This window comes from Hippopotamus amphibius, chromosome 9, assembly GCF_030028045.1.
Source record: "Hippopotamus amphibius kiboko isolate mHipAmp2 chromosome 9, mHipAmp2.hap2, whole genome shotgun sequence".
Classification (NCBI taxonomy): Eukaryota; Metazoa; Chordata; class Mammalia; order Artiodactyla; family Hippopotamidae; genus Hippopotamus; species Hippopotamus amphibius.
In genome coordinates, this window is record NC_080194.1 from 111,777,768 (window position 1) to 111,792,828 (window position 15,061).

A 15,061-nucleotide genomic window follows, 5' to 3' on the forward strand; every position below is an offset into this window, starting at 1 on the left:
TAGATAGCAATTAGGTTTGAGTACATAAGAGGAACCTGGGGAGTAAGTCAAAACATCTCGGGGCAGTTCACGTAAAGTTGGAATCCAGAAGTTCAGAACAGCACCAGCAGCTCAGTTACATGCTTTCCTCCAGCATGCTCCGGAGACTGCAGGAGCAGAAAAAGCCAACTGTTTGATTCATCCAGGCTTGGAAACCATCAGAGCAAATGTAGCAAGAATGGCTTGAGGCCACTAACATTGCTTTTATAATTTTAAAAAGTCAAACTTATTTTAATCTTTTTAAAAATCGACTATAGTTATTTCCTCTGATACCCAGAAAGGGGGGCGGGGGTGGCTAATTCCTCTTTCACTCTCAGAGAACTTGTCAGAACTTCCACTCTCTGATCCCTTCCACAGTTGATTCCAAGAAACTAAACCTGATTCCTCCAGGCTCTTAAAGGATGAAAATTCACTGCATGACTGTACGATCCAGCTGGGAGATAAAGTGAAACACTTCTTAGGCACAATGCTATTTCACTAGGAGGTAGGGGCTCTTTCTTCCCTAAAAGTAAGAGTCAGCAAACACTGTAGATGGGGAGGGAGGATTAAGGGGGCAATTATATTGCAAACATTGTTAAGAATCCTTCACATAGCCAATTATTATAAAACAACACATGACAAGATAGCAGAATTCAGTTCTTCGGGATGACTACAGCGAGTAAACTAACTGACAATGTTAATCTCTTTACCACACTTGGAGGCCACTAATTCATCCTGCACACCTCCTATACCACTCTTTCGTCAATTCCCTTTGGACACTGGACCTCTTGCTCGCACAATCTGGAGAGTACAGAGGCCTGGAAGGAGGAAGATGGTAACACATGTGAGCACCTACCATGTACCAGGCCTACTGTGTGCCAGACTCTGAGCAACACACTTTACAAGTTACGGGTGCAGCTCACGTAAAGACGGACTGCGATGTTGAAACTACAGCCCGGGCATTCAGGAGCGCAGCAGTGTCTGAGGGTTTCAGTGTAAAGGAAAAGCAGTGTTTGCGACCGTGGCTGATGAGCGTGAAGGCAGAAGGGGAGAGTTGGGAAAGGAAGGCATCTGGGAGCAAAAGGGCAAAACCCAGGGACACATGGCGTGGGGGTGGGAATGTCGAGAGGACACGGTATAGGGGGCAAGGATGGCGTGGGCCTGAGGAAGGGAAGCCCGGGTAGAGGTGAGGGCAAAAGTCCGACGGAGGGGGCGGGGGTGGTCTCATCCCCGGAAGGCGCCCTGAAGGACTGCGGGGGCTGGGGAACCGGTGCGGGCCCCGGGAGGCGCAGGGGAAGGCGGGGACGCGGCGGGAGGCCGACCACAGCGGGGGCGAGCCGGGCCCGAGACCGGGAAACGCCGGCGCCTGGGGCAGGGGTGCGGGCGGCGGAGCCGGGCCCGGCCCGAAGCGGGGCTCTCCGCCGAGGGGGCGGGGCTGGATAACTGCCCGGGTGCCGAGAGATGTGCGCGCCGGAGGCGACCGGGGCCGAGGGACGCCAGGAGAGAAGCGGCCGGGACTCGGAGCTAGGAGCGCGGCCGCGGGAGGAGAGCGGGGCCGGGGCGGCGCTCCGAGCGGAGCCGCAGCGAGCGCGGCGTCCCCCTTACCTGGGATGAGTGAGGAGCCGCCGCGCCGCCTCCCCAGCATCCTGGGCTCAGCCGCTTCTCCCACCGCCCTAGGTGGGGACCATTCCGCTCACCCCGAGGGCCCGCCCTCACCGCCAGGCGCCAGCAGCTGCCCGGCTTTGCCGCGCGGAGCTGAGCTGACGCTACCGGCGCCCGCGGCCGCCTCAGCAGCGACTCCCCGCGTCGCCGCCTTAGCGCCCGCCTCCGGCCTCCTGGGCAGGAGCGGGATCACACGCGTGCGGCGATTGGTTACCCGGCGCCTGGCCGGGCGATGTGTCGGCCTCTCTGATTCGTGGATTCCTCTGGCTGCCCCCGTCCCCTCCCCGAAGGGGGCGGGGTTCGGCCTCCTGCCGGGTCCCACAGGCTCTGAAGCGCGGGATGGGTCTGACGTCGCGGCCGCACGGGCGGCCCCGCGTCCCTGCGTGTGCGCGCTCCCCGCGGGATTCTGGGGCCGCCCCCTGCGTGAGCGGGCTGTTGCCGAGCAACGGCGCGCGCGACCTAGCTGGAGAGGAGCCGCGGACAGGTGGCGGTCCACGCAGCCCCAACCTCCAACGTGGGTGGCCTTCATCCTTGAAATCCTGGGACAGAAGAACAAGCTTTTCCAAGAAATCCCCCCTCCGCTTGTCCCTGCTTCAGATACCACCTCTGTGCTTGCTACTACCGGCGGAGGAGCTTTCATTGAAAATGCAAATATCAAATTGGCACAAATTCTGTCCCCACCACAGGGGCGGGCAACTGATACTTGAAAGAGGTGAAAACTAGGAAAGGAGAAAAGGGCAAAGAGAAGCGGAACGTTGGAGAGAGGGCTGAAATTTCACAACTGAAAAATAACCGTTCATGTTCACAATTCCTTCCTACAGGCATATCCACACCAGGTTCTGTCCAAGCAATTATTTCAACTCTATGAACGTACATGGGAAAAAGCACGGGCTCAGGAATCTAACAGCTGCATTCAAAATTCCTGTCTACCATCTTGGAATGAGTTTTGTTATCTACAGAATGAGAGCTGTAGAATATGTACCGCTGAGAGTTGCTGTAAGGATCAAGTGAGGTCCACACAAAAATCTGTACACGAATGTTCACAGCACTATTATTCATAGTAGCCAGTAAAGTGGAAATAACCCAGATGTCCATCAACTGATTAATGGATAAGTAAAATAGGGCAAATATTCCATATCCACAGTGGAATATTATTTGGACATAAAAAGGAGTGAAGTTCTGTTACATGCTACAACAGGGATGAATCTTGAAAATATCAGGCTAGGTGAAAGAAGCCAGTCACTGAAGACCACATTTATATGAAATGTCCAGAATATGCAAATCCATATAAAAAGCAAGTACATTAGTGGATGCCTCGGGCTGACGAGGTTGGGGGGAAATGGGAAGTGATTGCTAATGGCTGTGGGGCTTTTGTGGGGGGAGTGATTAATGAAAATGTTCTAAAATTGATTGTGGCGATGGTTGCACAATTCTGTAAATATCCAAAAAAAGAAAAAAAGACACACTGAATTGTGTAGTTACAGTAGGTGACTTGTATGTTATGTGAATTGTGTCTCAGTAAAGCTATTATTTTTTAAAAGAGCAAATAAGGTAACAAGCTTCTGTGGTGCCGCTGTAAGAACATGGGCTCAGTATATCTGTTTTCTCTTTATTTTATTGGAAAAATCTTGTAAGCAATTTGATCTGAGGAAATGTAAAGAAATACCCACCATGATATTTTTCTTTGGAACATTTAAATCAAATGAAGAAGATGATCTGATTTGACCCCAGCTGCTTTGGGGCAGCAAAAATGTACCATTAGGATTATAAAGCTCATCAAAAGAAAATAAGTAACATCGGCAGCGTGGAGCAAGAGGAAAGGGAAGGGGCACAGCATTCTACGAGGTGATTTGAGATACACCTGCACCCAAAGTCATTTGTTTAACCAGACTTTTAACATTAAGTAAGAGCTGTGTCCCCTTCCACTTCCTGCATTCCAGACCTCTTCAGGGAAACAGCTCACCCTGACCTCAGTAATCTTGAAGCCACAACCAGCACCATGGGGCATTAATCCCTTAAACACAGCCCCTGCCAGTTTCTCCCCACAAGGCAGAAATGCAGCTCTCTGAGATGACCTCCAAAACACCCAGAAAATATTTCACCCACCTACAAGACCTGAAAAAAATTTTTTTTGAATAGCCAGGTTGGGGCTTGGTGGTGGTATCTCACACATAAACTCTGAAAACAAATTCCAGACGTGGGGAATTCAGTAAGAACGGGGGACAGGAATCCCAGTGAAATCTGGCAGGCAGGATGTCTCCCTGAGCAAGACAGCTTCAGGTGGCCCAGGGACCACACACTGTCTGTTAAAAAAAAAAACAACAGCCCCAAACAAGCAGCTGCTTGATCTGAAGCAAAATTAAGGGTCATGTGGGAACAAGCTTTTTGTGCTTTCTAAATCTATCCCCAACCCATATAGTATATGTTAAGAAAAAAAGACTCCAAAATATACTCTTAAGTGAAATGAACAATGTTAAAAACAGTATATATAATATACCCATTTGTATTTTTTTCAAGTACACACACACACTTGTGATTTTCAGAGACAATCTCCAAAAGGATGCACAGTAAACTGGCAGCAGTGGTTGTTTCTGGGAGGGAAACTGAAGAACTTGGGCACAGGAGAGGGAAAGATATTTATTTGTCACTATATATACTCTTTGGCACTTTTTGAAATGTTGTGCCCTGTGCTTGGATTACCTATTTAAAATGAATACTTTTTTTTTAAGAAAAGAACTCTTTTCTGGAAAATTCACTGATCAAGCCCATATGAACATCTGGTTCACGTGATGTATGTATTGCTCTGTGTCATTTAGTAAGTCTCATAGTGAGGACACATACTCTGAACACTCTGGATCTACTTTTTCTCTCCCCAGCTTTACCTCTTCCAGGTGATCAGCTCAGACTCAGAGAACCTCAACTGAGAGCCCAGACAGCTTCACTCCCTGACCGATAGGCAGTTCAAAGGGCTCAGAGATCGTTTCTTCCAAACAGCCTGGCAGGCCCAAGAAAAGAGAAGTGGACAAGTGCTCGCTTACACCCTAGTGATACCCGGAAGCTGCTGCCCTCTTTTAGTTCAACCTTTGCCCAGATTCTGCCTCAGAGAGTCATCTCCCAGCAAGCAACCCAGCCCTCCAGTACTTTTGTTTTGGGGGTTGTTGGCTTTGCTTTGGATGTTTTGTTTTGTTCTGCTTTTTGCCATGCCATGTGTCTTGCTGGATCTTAGTTCCCTGACTAGGGAGCAAACCTGGGGCCCAGGCAGTGAGAGCACCAAGCCCTAACCACTTGACCACCAGGGAATTCCCTGCTTTGGTTTCTGGAAGGACAAAAAAAACAGCAGCTCTCCCTCCCCTCATGGCATTTCCATTCCAGGATCTGGCATGGAAAGAGGATGGTGGCAGGGGTGGGAGGTGGAAGGGACGGAGAGGGTCTCAGAAATGGAAAATTGGGGAAGAGAATCATGCCAGGTCCTACTTTTTTATTCTGAGTCTCAGCCCAAGAGAGCTGGAAATGAGGCTTGGGGGCAAGGGGTTTGGACACAGATAATGGAGAGAACAGGCTACCTCTGCAATGCAAGTGAAGGAGCAGAGAGCTCAGAGAGCACGGACATGGCCTTGGGAGGAAGTGGAGAAATGAGGACAAAGAGCTCTCAAGGGTAAGGGCAGAAATGGTGATGACAGAAGATGGTTTGTCTGCCTGACCCTCCTTCCTGTCTCCAGCACAGGGCCTGGCACTGGTTGAATGAATGGATGGGTGAGTGAATGGATAGATGATTAGCAAAAACTGCAGCTACTAAGTAGACATTTCTCCGAAGAAGACATACAGATGGGCAACAGGCACATGAAAAGATGCTCAACATTGCTATTATTGGAGAAATGCAAATCAAAACTACAATAAGGTACCACCTCACACCAGTCAGAATGGCCATCAATAAAAAGTGTACCAATAACAAATGCTGGTGAGGGTGTAGAGAAAAGGGAACCCTCCTATACTGTCTGTGGGAATGTAAGTTGGTGCAACCACTATGGAAAACAGTATGGACATTCCTCAAAAAACTAAAAGTAGAGTTGCCATATGATCCAGCAATCCCACTCCTGGACATATATCCAGACAAAACTATAATTCAAAAAGATACATGCATGCTTATGTTCATAGCAGCACTATTCACAATAGCCAAGACATGGAAGCAACCTAAATGTCCATCAACAGATGAATGGATAAAGAAGATGTGGTACATATATACAATGGAATACTACTCAGCCATAAAAAAAACAGAGTAATGCCACTTGCAGCAACATGGGTGGGCCTAGAGATTATCATACTAAGTGAAGTAAGTCAGACAAAGACAAATACCATATGATATCACTTATATGTGGAATCTAAAATATGACACAAATGAACTTATCTACAAAACAGAAACAGACTCACACACATAGAGGACAGACTTGGGGTTGCCAAGGGAAAAGGGGGGAGGGGGAAGGATAGAGCGGGAGTTTGGGGTTAGTAGATGCAAACTATTATATAGAGAATGGATAAACAACAAGGTCCTACTGTATAGCACAGGGAACTATAGTCAATATCCTGTGATCAACCATAATGGAAAAGAATATTAAAAAGAATGTGTATGTGTGTGTGTGTGCATATATATACAGACACACATACATATAACTGAATCACTTTGCTGTACAGCAGAAATTAGCACAACACTATAAATCAACTCTACCTCAATTTAAAAAAAAACAAACAAACCTGCAGTTCTCAATGAAGATGAAGGCAGCAGGGCAAAGCAGAGAGAGTCGCAGGGAAGAGAGTAGGAGGGTCCTGCCTGGAAGGGCAGGGAGACTCCAGGTGAGGGCTCCAGAGCCAAAGATCCTTGATAGGGAATTGAGGGTTAAACTTTCACTCGACTTAAAGTGACCCTAGAGCCCTGGCTGACTTGAGACCAGATGAAACACTTACCTGCAAACAGCGTCAAAGAGCTAACGAACTGCAGGAGACACCTCACAATTCTCTTGAAGCTTGTGGGTTAGAGGGATTTGAGACAAAAAAGAAAATGGTGATACAATTTAAAGAAAAAGGGAAAAAGTTGAGCATGCCTCTTCACTTTCCCCACCCCTAGATCCAGGAAAACTGGCCAGGTCAGGCCCCTCGGCCACATCATCATTTTAAAGTGAGAATCCAGCCCAGCCTATGAGCAGGCATTTTCCAAATGGCTACAGAATTCCTGTACCTTCCAAAAATACCTCTTCATGCAACTCCTGCCAGGGAGAGAGGGCCACATGCCCAGGCTGGAACCAATCAACTGGGCTTCCTGAGCCCAAGAGTTGCCACCCCCGTGCTTTGCAGACCCCAGATACAGGAAATGCTCACTGCTTCTCGGGTAAACCTAGCCAGACAGCTACTGGTGCTGAGCTGAAGGCTGGGAGCAAAGCAGCCTCTGGTTCCACTTATGACAAAGGAGATTATATGACTTCCAGGAATAGTTGCCAAACCTAGCTATGCAAGTAAACCACCTGTGCAGCTCTGTAAAATAGACAGTGGGCACCTGGTCAGTTTTATGAAATAGAAGTTCTCAGGGAAGGATCCCCCCAACTCCCAAGGGAAAGAGATAGGGGTAGTGACTAGGAGGTGGCACTTGGGGAACAGAGAGGCTAGTTGATGATATTCTCTTTCCTGACTTGGGAACTGCCTGGTTTATTCACGTTGTAAAAATTCATCAAATTATACACGAATTATGCACTTTTCTGTATGACTGTTACACTTCATTAAAAAAACAAAACCAAAAACCTCCCATCTGCTCCCCTACCAGGTTTCAGAACCACTGAGCTGGAGGTTCAGGATGAAGGGTTTAGGTTACACAAAAGAGAGATGCTGGGTGCTCTTCAGTATTGGCTGGAGTAGCCACAGGGTCTGCCTCCCTTCCTAGGCAAGTCTCTGACCCTCAGCGGAGAAAAGCTTGAGAGAGGGGAGGGGCCCGGATGGGAGCAGCCAGACTTTCTCTGCCCATGGATGCCAACCGGTGACACCAGTGCAGACTTCTCCTGTGCCCTGCTTCTTGGACAGAGCTTGCTCAGGCCTCCTGTGATCTAATTCAAGAGGGTCATTTTCTCCTGTGACTTTGGTTTTCCCTCCCTGGTTAAAGAGGCTGTTAAAGAGGCTGCAGAGGCTACCGGTTTCTAGGCACCCTCCCAGGTCCCTTTACTAGGGTGAGCAGCTTCTTCGAAGAACATGCCACTCCCAGCAGGATCTGGGGGGCTCCAGCAGCGGGATTCACCAATGTCCCGCACCAGGAACTGTCCCAGGTGCCGAGGACACAGCAGTGAACAAGTCAGTCCCTGCTGCCCTTATTTGGCTAATATCTGTTAACCTAAAACAATAAAACAGCCAGTTATTTTTACCAGCAAAATGGACTTATCCAGGAGCAGTAAAGAATCACAATTGAGGGACCTCCCTGGTGGGGCAGTGGTTAAGACTTGGTGCTCCCAATGCAGGGGGCCTGGGTTCCAGCCTTGGTCAGGGAACTAAATCCCACATACATGCCACAACTAAGAGTTCACATGCCACAACTAAGGAGCCTGCCTGCCACAACTAAGACCCAGCATAACCAAAGAAAGATACCCTGTGCCCATTAAAAAAAAAGAAAAAAGAATCACCAATGGGATGTGCAACTGTTGCAGGAGAATAGGAGCGAGAGAATGGTCATACCCCAGTCTTGGGGGAGTCCCTGGGACCACCAAGGGAGGATGCTTGGCTTTCCATAGGAAAGAATTCAGTGAGCCATAGTAAAGTGAGAGCAAGTTTATTTAGGGAGATGCACATTCCATAGGCAGAATGTGAAGTGTCTCAGAATGCACAATTTTTAAGAATAAGACAACGATGACGTCTGCAGCACTGACTCTTCTTTCATGAACGATATCTCTGTAGACTGCAGTGCTGTTTGATAGCATGTTACCCACAGTAGAACTTCTTTCAAAACTGGAGTCAATCCTCTCAAACCCTTCCACTGTTTTGTCAATAAGTTTAGCTAATATTCTAAATCCTCTGTCGTTGTTTCCATGATCTTCACAGCATCTTCCTCTGGAGTAGATTCCACCTCAAGAAACCACTTTTTTTGCTGATCCAGAAGCAGCACTTCTTCAAGCATTAACGTTTTATCATGAGATTGCAGCAATTCAGTCACATTTTCAAGCTCTACTTTTAAAAAAAATTTATTCATTTATTGACGGATTTAGGTCTTCGTTGCTGCACACGGGCTTTCTGTAGTTGTGGCAAGCGGGGGCTACTCTTCACTGTGGTGCACTGGCTTGTCATTGCGGTGGTTTCTCCTGTTGCAGAGCATGGGCTCTAGGCATGCGGGCCTAGAGCCCATGCTATGCACACAGGCTCAATAGTTGTGGTGCACAGGCTTAGTTGCTCCATAGTATGTGGGATCTTCCTGGCTGGCCCAGGCCTCGAACCTGTGTCCCCTACATTGGCAGGCGGATTCTTAACCACTGTGCCACCTAGGAAGTCCCCTCAAACTCTACTTCTAATTCTAGTTCTCTTGCTATTTCCACCACATCTACTGTTACTTCCTCCATGAAAGTTTTGAACCCTTCAAAGTTATCCATGAGGGTTGGAATCAACTTCTTCTAAACTCCTGTTAATGTTGATATTTTAACCTTTTCCCATGAATCACAAATATTCTTAATGTCCTTAATGGCATTCAGAATGGTGAATCCTTTCCAGAAGGTTTTCAATTTCCTTTGCCCAGATCCATCAAAGGAACCACTATCTATGGTAGCTATGGCTGTATTTCATAAATCATAAGACTTGAAAGTCAAAATTGTTCCTTGATCCATGGGTTGCAGAATGAATGTTGTATGAGCAGGCATGAAAACAACATCAATCTCATTGTCCATTTCCATCAGAGCTCTTGGGTGACCATGTGTATTGTCAATAAGCAGTAACATTTAGAAAGGAATCCTTTTTTCTGAGCAGTAGGTCTCAACAGTGGGCCTAAAATATTCAGTATTTGAAAACAAATGTGCTGTCATTTCAGGCTTTGTTGTTCCATTTATAGAGCATAGGCAGAGTTGATTTAGCACAATTCTCAAGGACCCTAGGGTTTTCAGAAGGGTAAATGAGCACTGGCTTCAACTTCAAGTCACCAGCTGCATTAGCCCCTAACAAGAGAGTCAGCCTGTCCTTTGAAGCTTTGAAGCCAGGCATTGACTTCTCCTCTCTAGCTGTGAAAGTCTCAGATGGCATCGTCTTCCAATAGAAGGCAGTTTTGTCTACACTGAAAAATCGGTTGTTTAGTGGAGCCACCTTCATGAATTATCTTTGCTAGATCTTCTGGATAACTTGCTGCAGCTCCTACATCAGCACTTGCTGCTTCACCCTGCTTTTATATTATGGAGAGGGCTTCTTTCCTTAAACCTCATGAACCTCTACTAGCTTCAAACTTTTCCTCTGCAGTTCCCTTACCTCTCAGTCTTGACAGAACTGAAGAGTTACGGCTTCACTCTGCATTAGGCTTTGGCTTAAGGGAACGTTGTGGCTGGTTTGATCTTCTAACCAGACCAGTAAAACTTTCTCCATATCAGCAAGAAGGCTGTTTTGCTTTCTTATCATTTGTGTGTTCACTGGAGTAGCACTTTTAATGTCTTTCAAGAACTTTCCCTTTGTATTCACAACTTGGCCAACTGTCTGGCTCAAGAGGCTTAGCTTGTGGCCTGTCTTGGCTTCTGATATGCCTTCCTCGCTAAGCTTAATCATTTCTAGCTTTTGATGTAAAGTGAGACACATGCAACTTTTCCTTTCACTTGAACACTTAAAGGCCATGGTGGGGTTATAAATTGGCCTAATTTTAATCCTGTCATGTCTCAGGGAGTAGGAAGTCCTGAGGAGAGGAAGAGAGATGGGGGAACGGCTGCTTGGTGGAGCAGTCAGAACACACTCATTTATTAAGTACACCATCATACATAGGCATGATTCATGGCATCCAAAACAATTATAATAGTAATCTCAAAGATATCAAAGATCACAAATCCCCATAACAAATATAATAATAATGAAAAAGTTTGAAATATTATAAGAATTAGTAAAATGTGGCACGGAGTCATGAAGTGAGCAAATGCCGGAGGAAAAATGGAGCCAATAGACTTGCTCCTTACAAACCTTCAGTTTGTAAAAAACAATATCTGTGAAGCACAACAAAGTGAAGCACACACACGCACACACACACACACACACACACACACACAAACCAGGGTATGCCTGTAATCTGTTGTTTGTCAGTTTAATTCTCAGGCTGTACCTACTGAACCAAGGAAGAGTAGAAGACAAGCATTGTCTTTCCTACAAATACTTAACAAAGACACTCAAGGCAATGAAGACTTGCTCACCACTCAGTGTGCCCCTGTCTCCACTCTGCTCCTGTGCTCACACATAGCCTTCTACTTGTGTTGCACTCCTCAACCCAGCCAGTGAAAACTCAGTGCACCTTTGCTGGTGCAAACGAAGCCAACCTCACACTACACTGAAATGCCAGCTTCACTCGGAAGGGTCTCTTCTCTGCGACTCGTGACCTGTGCCCCCATTTACACCTTTTTTTAAAATTAATTAATTTATTTATTGGCTGTGTTGGGTCTTTGTTGCTGCACGCAAGCTTTCTCTAGTTGTGGCGAGCTGGGGCTACTCTTTGTTGCCGTGGGCGGGCTTCTCACTGCAGTGGCTTCTCTTGCTGCAGAGCACAGGCTCTAGGCACACAGGCTTCAGTAGTTGTGGCATGCAGACTCAATACTTGTGGCTTGCGGGCTCTAAAGTGCAGGCTCAGTAGTTGAGGCACACGGGCTTAGTTGCTCTGCGGCATGTGGGATCTTCCTGGACCAGGGATCGAACTCGTGTCCCTTGCATTGGCAGGCGGATTCTTAACCACTGCACCATCAGGGAAGTCCCTATGCCTTTCTTATGGCCCTTCTCCCTTTCTACTTTGTATTCTTTTTCTTTGTGTATTTGTCTGGTTCTCCCTCCTCACCCCCATTAGATAGGAAGCTGCTTAGATAGGGAATGGAATTTTCCCTGCCACACCCAACACTGTTTCTGGGCCCATAAGAGGCCTTAGAATTTTTGCTGAGATGGATTAAATTGAATGATGGGACAGCATCTCCCTGAAGAATCAACAGTTCACTTTGTTCCGCATCTCTGTAATTCACAGACAAAAAGCCCTACTTTTTTTTTTACTTTATTTTGAAATTTTTTAAACTACAAAAAAATTGGTGAGAATAGTACAATTAACTCCAATGTTGATTCCTCAGTTGGTAACATTTGCTACCTTTGCTTGACTGTCTCTAGCTAGCTATAATTATCATTATTTTTAGTTATCGAACCATTTGAGAATAAATTACAGACATTGTGTCTTATGTCCCTTTACCCCTAAATACTTCATTGGTATCTCCTAAAAACAAGGACATTCTCTTGTATAATGATCCAATGAAGGAAATTTAACATTGATAGGATACTATTTACTATCTACATATACAGTCCCTAGTCAATATAAACTTCCCCAACTGTCCCAATTATGTCCTTTACAACTATATTTTTCATTCTCATTGTTTACTGAAAAAAAAAAAAGTACAACCTAAAAGTTGAGAATTGTGTTTTATTTGGAGGACTTTTAAAAAAATATCTATTTACTTATTTACTTATTTGGCTGTGCCGGATCTTAGTTGCAGCGTGTGGGATCTTTCAGTTGCGGCATGTGGGATCTAATTCCCTGACCAGGGATGGAACCCGAGCCCCCTGCACTGGGATTGAGGAGTCTTAACCAATGGGCCACCACGGAAGTCCCCTGGAGGCCTTTCTGAGCACTCAAGCCCAGGAGACAGCCTCTCCGATAGCTCTGAGGGACTGCTCCCAAGAGGTAAGGGAGGAGCCAGGATATACAGGAGTTTAGCAACAAAAATCCAGTAGTTGGCGCATCAAAAGATTACTGTTGGCAGACCCCCTCTTGGCCTTGCCAGCTGCTCCCTTACCGTGTACTTAATAAATCTCACTTTCTACCCTCAAAAAAAAATTACTGTTAATTAAAGAAAACAACCAGACATCTCAAGTTAATGAATTTAGTGCTTTTCTATATATGGGAAGATGCAAGGGTCTGGGCTCATTGATATCATCCCTTGATATGCACCTTAGCTATCCAGGGCCAGTATCCAGTTCTTTCCCATCCTGAGTTCCCTCAGGGCTCACCCTTGGGGCCGCAGCATCCTCTGTTTACTGAGATGGCAGGTGACATTTTTCATTCCTATCATCTGTGTGTTGCATTTAGTTGTATCACTCTAGTCTCTCATAACATGGAATAGTTTCCCCCTCTTTCATTCTTGAGGCATACTAGTTATTTGTAAAACAGCCTCCGATTTGACTTTGTCTGCTGTCTCAGGTTATGCTTTTGGGGGGCAGGAAGGCCCCAGGAGTGAGGTTGTACCTTTCTCAGAACATGGCAGCAGGAGGCACACACGAGGTCAGTTTGTCCCATTACTGGTGACATTAACTTCGATGATCTGGTTAAGGTGGTATCTGCCAGGTTCCTCCACTAAGAAGGCCCCAGGAGTGAGGTTGTACCTTTCTCAGAACATGGCAGCAGGAGGCACACACAAGGTCAGTTTGTCCCATTACTGGTGACATTAACTTCGATGATCTGGTTAAGGTGGTATCTGCCAGGTTCCTCCACTACAGTTTTTCCTTTTGTAATTATAAGCATAAAGTGTTGACATGACTTAGTATTTCAGAGACTGTGGAAATACCCTGTTCCTTGTCTGATGATGACTCCTGTCTGGCCCTGATGTGCCTGCCAGTCATTCAAGGAAAGTGGAGTTGGCCGGTGGCCCGGAGCAGAGGCTCTGGAGATCACAGAGCCGGGATGGGAAGAGAAGGAGAAGCAGCGGGGACAGGAAACTGTGCGGAGAGCAGGGCAGGCAGTCTGAGCGCTATGCTGGGAGCTGAGCTGCAGCTCACTGAGGTGTGGGTGACAGTCATGCCACACCAGGCACCACAGGGCAGCCTCAAGGGTACTGGCCCTTCCCCAGAATCAGGACCTGGAGAGGGACCAGTCCGCAGGAAGCAGGAAGCCCATCCTTTCCTCCTTATTCCCTGGTGCTCAGTGGGGGGAAATGCCTTAGAGGTATTATTTCCAGAATATTTCCAGAGGCCCCCGTGAATCTGAAGAGTTCCAGGTCTCTGGGTCTGGTCTGGCCTGGCCAGGCTCCCTCAAACCCCTCTGCCAGTTTGCTCCACACCTTACAAATATTTGCTCTGCTGTTGTACACAACCCTGGGCTGGCAGTCACAGTGGAATGTAGGGGAAGCACACCCACAGGGCACACACAGCCCAGGACAAATTGACCACGAGTTCTTGTGTGCCGGACAGAAGGTGTATTCGTTTCCTGTGGCTGCCATAACAAAGGACAACAAGTGGGGTGGCTTAACACAGCGGGAATTTATTTTCTTACGGTTCTGGACGTCAGAAGTCTGAAATCGAGGCGTCAGCAGGGCCGGGCTCTTTCTGCGGACTCTAGGGGAGAATCTTTCCTCACCTCTTCCAGCTTGTCGTGGCTGCTGGCAACCCTTGGCTTCCTTAGCCACAGCCTCCTGTTCCTGCCACTGTGGTCACAAGCCTCCTCTTCCTCTCTCCTATAAGGAGTTTGGAGCAGGATCCTAGGGATTCCCAGGTAATCCTGGATGATCTCACAGTGAGATTCTCAAAATATTTACATCTGCAAAGAGCCTTTTTCCACATAAGGTCCCACTCGCAGGTTCCAGGAGTTAGTACACATCTTTGGGGGCCACCAGTCAACTTGCTATGGAAGGAATTCACGTGTGTTTGTCTTCTCTGTACAAATGCTAGTTTTCCACATGTTTCTCTAACAAATTCTGTATTGATGGTTAGGAGTCACTAAGGTAGTCCCTGATGGCTGTTTTGGGCCTACCCAAATATTTTTGTCTTCCCCCTGCCACACACATACCCCCCCCCCCCACACACAATAACGTATTCTACACACAGGTGTTTACACATTGTACCCAGGTCCCTATCCCAAAATGTGCGTGTATGCTGTATTCACTCATCTGACATGTCTTTACTGAGTGTCCACCATGTGCCAGGCCCCGTGCAGGCACTGGAAACACAGCAGTGAACAAGGCAGCAAACCCACGCCTTGTTCACATCCTGGTGAAACACAGACACACACACACCACGGGCGTAATATGGATGCAGAGTCTGCAGCGCTTTTCCATGCCCAGGGCTCGCAGAAGGGCTGAAGTCAGCAATTCTAGGCCACAGGCAGCCAGGGAATGTGAAGGCCCTTAATGCAAATAAACAAAGTCACCGGCAAAGTCATTTTTAA

General features: G+C 47.0%; 1 protein-coding gene across 4 annotated transcripts in view; it reads right to left on the bottom strand.

Moving 5' to 3' along the window:
* TPST1 (tyrosylprotein sulfotransferase 1) overlaps nt 1-1,836 on the bottom strand; it is a 111,009-nt gene extending 109,173 nt beyond the window's left edge. For 3 of the 4 annotated variants that reach the window (XM_057695526.1, XM_057695527.1, XM_057695523.1), the window contains exon 1: nt 1,624-1,836. The gene's annotated coding sequence lies outside the window, so the exon portion shown is untranslated. Of the gene's footprint in view, nt 1-728; nt 837-1,623 lie in introns of all 4 variants that reach the window. The other variant, XM_057695524.1, reaches the window with a different exon arrangement.
* Nucleotides 1,837-15,061: the final 13,225 nt, after the last annotated feature.